Raw genomic sequence first — 7399 nt, forward strand, 5'->3', positions numbered from 1 at the left:
ACTATTTTTATACATTAAAATTATACATTATACATTATAAAAACTATAGAACATTTAGTATTTACACTCATTATCATTGGATTACGATAAAATGGAACTAGTTTATCAAAAATCACTGAGAATTCTACAACAAAGAAAAGAAAACAGACTACCATTGACTTCTTACAAATAAATTATTATTTAACTCATTATTTAATCAATAACGACGCTTGTCAACTTATTTTAATGCCATCGTTGAATAAACATCTTAGAAAAGTTAAAATAACATTTTTTTTACCTTTTAAAATGTAAAACAGATTTTGCAATATAGGCAACATTTGATACGCCGGTGTATCAGATTTATATCATTGCATACACAAATGCTATTTCCAAGATGGCCCATGCTAGGAACACGGATTTCTACCCCCCACCACTAGCTTTTCACCGTCTAGGTATATTTAGTATATTATAACATGTCACTGCCGTGCAAGCGTTCGAACAAAACCGTGCTAGCGCACGGATATAGTTTTGACTATGTCCGAGGGAGGCGCTCATAAAAGAAACCTGTAATACAATTTCCAAACTTCATTTTTGGTTTATGTACAAAATATATACAGAGTGTTTGCATAATCACACATTTTATTTTGATAATTTTGATTAAGTTAATTAAACAGGTATGAACTTACATTTTGTTACTTCTCCACGACTCTCTCGCCAAAACCCAATGAATTTAGTCTAGTGGCTAATTCTAACCATTTCTTTTGTACATCTCTCTTCCATTCACAAAATTGAGCAAATAGCCACTCGAAAACTCCCGGTTGTTGTGATCCTCTTTGATTTTAAAATTTGCCATAACTAGAAACCTTTCAACCATGGCCGAATAAATGATAGGACGCAGTGAGACCACGAGAAAGTGGTAACGCGCCAAAACTAGTAAAAGCAATAAAAGGGTCTTTACCATGGTCGACAATCCAGTGGCATAACCAGAATAAGTTTCGTTGGAATCGATGAATAAATTTTAACTTGCAACAAAACAAATTTTAATAAAGTTTTAATAAGCCGGTAATTGCAAAACTCAAAGGAACAAAAAAAATACGGAAAGTATAAACAAATTAGAAGTACACAAGCAAATGACTAAAACTCTCTTTCGTGTGCAAACCACGCCACTGGAAAAACTCGTTTCTTATCTCCCGTCAAGTACTCATGCGCTGAGCAGTGCGCTTAGATTAAAAAGGGCCAAAAACGGTGCTTGCGAGGTTTCAGAAAGTTTACATTGCGGAGATACGGCGTACGGTCTCCTGTATATTCCTTCCCTCACGCTTTCAACGAAGAGATCGAACACGACTGACCAACTAGGTACAAAATATTTCATCTAGCGCACAGACATCTCACTAAAAATTCTAGAATTTATTACAAAACTTGCAATGTCAGATGTGTGCGGTTACAATTTGAATCTGACACTAATGCCATTGGGGTACATTTTCGATTTTTTACATTTACAGAGGGTGAATTAAAATGGGGCGAGATTACCACCCTCTGACGGCTGGTGGAGGCAAACTTAACATGGGTAGATGCTAGATTTTAATACGATAACAGTGCTGAAATCTCCAGAGCGATTAAACAGTTTAACCTTTACACTGCTCGGCCCGGAAAAATCCGCAAAATAATAATTCGCTCAAACTGCTCCGAGCGGATATATTCGCATTGATTAAGAAGTGGTCAACTGCTCAAAACGTAATTTTTTGATGACGCAAATATGGTTCTCTACCTCAGAGGAATACACAGTCACAAAAGCTTTCATTTTTTTAAATAATTTTTTTTTACCGTTCCCTGCTCAGAGCGTATATATCCGTCTACGACTAAAATTCATTTGAAATCTATTCCATGCATCTTTTTATCCACGCAGTTTAAAAGTAGATACGAACTAAGGGCCAGGTAATATCACCATAATAATCAGCTCTCATCTCAATGTTACCTTGTTTAATATATTGACGTTGTGGAAAATTAAAATCTCTATGAACATTTTTAAAACTAGTTAATCGGCCAAGTGCTCAAGACGTTAATATACGCTAAGGCAGAACACCGATCAACTGCTCGGAACGTATATTGTCGCAGGAGCTGACAAACCGTGCACAGTTACAAAATTTTCCAAAAAACATTGCGCAGTGAAAAGGTTAATCATCGCTCTGATGATGGTAACAGTGCTATCGAAACGCGCGTCAGCATCTTTTGACGAAATTTGGTGTTTGGGAATAAATTGTATTTTTTATAAATTTAGTTCAATGTATTATTAAGTTTTTTCAATCATCACAATTTTTTAATAAAATAAATTCAGTATTGAACCAAAAGTCTTTTTAACTACTTTCCAAACTTTTTTTAAATTATATGCATGAACTGATTTTTTTTTAATTTGCGTATAACGTATTCGATGTGAAATCAGTTTAAGAAAAAATAGAAACATCTTTCTGTTTAAGCGTTTATTATTTGAAATCGTTTTACTTGTAAAAGACACTATTTTAAAAATAAACTTGGTACAATTTGCTTCCACCCCGAAAAGAGAGGTGAGTCGATAACAGCCGAGTACTGTCGGCATTGAATACTTAAAAGGCTCTGTCTTACCCGGCCGAAGTGCATAGGAAATAGCGCGAAACGCCATTACTTTTTACGGCCACAAATTAAGAGTTGGAGTTTTGATTTTTTTTATACGTGTAGACAATATCGAAATGTACACGGGAAACTCTGTGATTTTCAAAAATTCTTTATAGATTTATTTAAAAAAAATAAAAACAGAAAAAACGCCATGTCGTTTTACGGACACAGTTTTAGAAATTTTTGCTTGAACTACGACTTGATAGATAGATAATTGTATTCTACACCCGGGAAACTCCTTGATTTTTTTCAATTTTGAATAGTTTTTTTTAAAAAAAATAAAATGTAATGTAAAAATGGTCCTCAATTTTCTAAATGTCGGCAACAAACATTTCAAAATACAAATGATTTACAACCCCTCACAACAGGGGTCTCTAATCCTAATGACGGTTAGACGACTACGGCTCGACCGAGTCGGGATTGACCGTTGGAATCCCAACCAGATACCTACTCACTACCGAGAGCTGAAGCTCATGAATCCCATAACATTTTAATCTCATTCTTATCAAGATTATTATTACTAAATTTTCTTGCCAGGCATAAAGCTGGCCCAATTACCAACGAACAAAAATTGTAATTATCAATTACATTACACTCAATTAAAAAAATAAAGAAAATGATATAATACCCCTCTTTTTTTTTAAATTACTCAGTTTACCTCTTCGGATTGACACATTTCTAAGAAGTAAAATTCTGATTTGCTAATGTTATTTGCAATCAGTGTTTACAAATATTTTATACTTTTAAAATAAAAATTTCTAAAAAAAAAAACTTTATCTTTTGTATAATTGAGATGCACTCTTGGTTTTGAGAGGTCAAATTTTGAATTATCTATTGGATCTCAGAATCTATCCTTTGGATTTCAAAAATATGTACCTAATAAGTAATTCAGTAATCGCTATGCTTTTTCCATCTGTTAGACTTGATCTTTATTGATTTATCGACTATAAATTCCCAACTCGAATATAAGATACATTTCAATTTTCGAGATGCAAAAATAGTAAGGTACTAAGGCAAAGTATTTTTTTTGACCCAAGATTTTTATTGTTTGTTAGTTTGTTGCGAATTAATCTCACAAATCTTAGACGTCATTTTTCTGACGTTTCAAAAACTTGAGTGTAGTTTGTGCTTTACTGTCATTGCCATTACTGACGTTTAAAACATCAAAGTATTGACAAGTTGACAATTAAGAATTATCAAGACTGAAACGAATAAAATTAGAATATTATCTTTAGTACAGAGCGGTATGATCTACAGTCAGTTGCTTGCAATATTGAAAACACTGAAAATTTTGAAATTAAAAAATTATAACTCAAAATTGACAGTACAAAAAAGTAAGGTTACATATTTTAAGTAGGGTTTTACACCATGCGACAATTAAATGACATTGACGTCTAAGATTTTTTGTCCGCGACTGTATATGTAGAGTGTCCGAAAAGTAGCACACTATCTTGAAAGGAGGTAATTGGGTGGTCCCCCAGAGTACTAAAAAAATTTAAAAAAAAGTGCAGACTCTCTATTTTTGCAGGAGGACTAAAAAAAATTTGGAAAATGGCAACATTGCTGAACTGTTCCCCCAATAATTTAAATTTCTAGTATTCAAAGCCATAGTGTTGTATTGTTGGCGTTAGTCAGGTCGGTTCATGAACGAGTAATGTAACTATGATTTCATGTGAACGATGTCACACTGATAGAGATTGTTGATTACAAAATCTTATAAACAGTTTTCTGGCATTTCTAACAAAATTTTTTCGATCTTTTTTGCACCATGCCTTTGCGTAAAATGTCCTTTAGGTAAAAAATTCTTTTGAACCTAAAATTACTGCACAGAAATCGTTAATTCTGGCACTAAACTTTTTCTCTTTAATCCATCAAAACTCGAAAAATTGAAGACATGATTTTTTTTAACATTTTTCCGGTGATCTATGGCATTATGGTCCAGTATAACAGTGGTCCGCGACTTTCCGGACACCTGTATGTATCGAGAGATCAAATAAAAACTCACCCTCAGTTGGGTTTGTTTCTTTTGATTCAGTCATGTGAAGTGTCAGTTAATCACATTTTAAAAACAATTTAATATAATACTTGGAATTCTTCTAGAACGATGGATTAGTTTTCTTGCTTTTAGGACTACCTAAAAACTGGTAATGACTATGGTTTCTTCGCAAACCTCACTCTAATTTCTCTACCTGTCAAAGCACATTTACATAGATTTTAAAACTAATTTTGTTTTCCAAAATAATTTACCTGAAATATTTTGTTTTATTTGGAAGTGCTCAAAACACACATGCGCCAGATTTTTAAATTTGTTGCAATGGATTTTATTAATAACCGCGTAAACATTGAAGCAAATGAAATAACAAGATGGGAAAACATTTATTATCATTAATGATAATTTTCCAATACATTAAATTAATTTCGAGGGACATCGTATTTCGAAATAAGAAAAATCTATGAAACAAACTCTGAACCAAGGCAAACTTATCTTCCTGGTTTATTGCTGTAGTGCGGTAGGAAGTATGCTAATTTTACAGACGATTTTCACCCTTATGAATGATTGGCATGTGTCAAATGGTTAGTATGCTGGGTTGCATATTTTTCAAAACACGAATTTTAGTTGAGGGGTAGAACAGCCTTAACATATTTCTATACCTATGTATTTCCACGGATCAAACCATATGCAATGTTTATTTATTTTGAATTTCAGATCAACCAATTCGTCAAAAAAAAGAAATTACAATGCGTTTATTGTTCTGCTTGATTGGAATAGTAGCCTCTTCATGTCTTTTATCAAACTATGAAGGATCATGCGAAGAAATAATCACACTGAAAAAAGATACAGAGATCATTTGTGCCACCAACAATAACAACTTAACCATGTTCCTGCACCCACCAACAACTGAAGCTTCCCAAAATACAAGTTTGGCTTTGGACATTCCAGAATCTGAGTGGAAGTGGAATAATTTGACAAATATATTTGCATTACCTGTTATTGATCGTCGATGGGAACGTAAGTAAAATAAAATTGAGATTTATTGAAAGTGAGGACTTTTTTTAGATTTTGCGACAGTTTTTACCAATTATACGATGTTTAAACTACTAAAACCATTAAAATCGTTTTCTGTATCTTTATATTCGCCCGAGAGAGTCGACTTTTTTTTAAGAGACAACAGGCATTCAAACAGAATTTCTGATCAGTTTGGAAAAAGGAACACCTGGGTTCACTACACAATTTACGAGGAAAATAGCTCCACTATTATATTAAAAAATGGCGATATCATTCACAGAATTCAGGATTTTAGTCCAACTCATGTTGCAGTAAAATCCAAAGAAAAAACATACAGAAAAATACATGACCGTAAGTTTCTGTAAAAAATGTTAATTGTTGATTTATTTGATTTTCTCTTTTAGACGAAGTACTAGTAGCTGATCAAATTTCTAGAAACTCAACAATAATACAGCTACCAAAAATTTCGTGTTTGATGTTGTATGCTAACTTATGCCCACACTGTCGACTTGAAGTTACCAATTCTGGAGAGCTCCAATCTCTTTTAGGAGAGAAAGAGTCCGCCGTCGGCAGTCTGAACGCGTGGAACCATCTAGAAATTTCTTCAAAATCCGGAATTAATATCACTTTGTCTAGACAAACTGACGAGCCACACATGGAAGGAATTTGGATTATTGACTTGAGAGAATGCCCCACTGTTTTTAAAAGAAAACTACCATCGAAAGAAGTCGCTGCCAACAAAACTTGTCAAACTTTAAACGAAAATGATTCTTCAGTGGGATCACTTAAGAAAAGCTCACAATCTCTTTGCAACGCTGGTGAACTGGGACAAAACTGCAGCCTAAAGTGTGAAGATATTCTAGGTTCTGACAGAAAATTTTGTGAAGAGTATCAGATTTGTGAAAACACTCGTTCTGATTGTTATTGTGCTTGGGGGTCTCAAGGACCGTTATGCAAAGAGAGTAAGTAATTAGACTCTTTGATTTTGGTTGGTATAACCAGAAATCGAATTATTTTAGCTTGTCAAAATGGAACATGGGGTCCATCCTGTAAGAAAATCTGTCCCTGTTCTGACAATTGCGACAAAATAACGGGAGAATGTTTAGAACAATCGTCAAAATCAAGTAGTAAGTTTATTTATATTTGATTTTTAAATGGAATATTGTTATGTTCTTTTTGTTTTAGAAATAACAAAGCCGTCTGTGCTTCTCGTACTGACTTTATTTTTCAAGTTTCTTAATAATGGTCTCTGAGTGAGGTGCCTGCTTGTATTGATGACTGCTATAGTTCGTAGAGTGAGAGTTTGAATGAGAGAAAAGTGACTAAATCTACGCAATAAAAAGTGTACCATACGCGCGAAATTTAATATAACCCCAGTAACTGACAACCCTGTCAACCCATTTCGTGTTTTTAGTGTATTTTGTAGCATAATTTATTGCCAACCTATATGTCAACTGCCGAAATATCCCAATCTCTCACCGGATGTACTATAACTGGTCCAAACTAAAGAGAGACATCCTAAAAATATACAAAAGTGATATTTAATTTAATTCTTACTTTTAAGTTAAAGGATTACTTGCTTATTGTTTGCAATTGAGATTATTATTAAATTATTACATTCCTATGATATTATATTTATATGACATTAAGCTTTCAGGAAATTATCATATTTTTTATATTACATGTACTAATTTGTATTAATAGAAATTATAGGAAAAAAAATATTGTTAAACCTCCTTATAAATATGTATGTTGTGTTAAGTA

This window comes from Gnatocerus cornutus, chromosome 4 (assembly GCF_029298725.1).
Source record: "Gnatocerus cornutus isolate USDA-ARS CGAHR chromosome 4, icGnaCorn1.1, whole genome shotgun sequence".
Lineage (NCBI taxonomy): Eukaryota > Metazoa > Arthropoda > Insecta > Coleoptera > Tenebrionidae > Gnatocerus > Gnatocerus cornutus.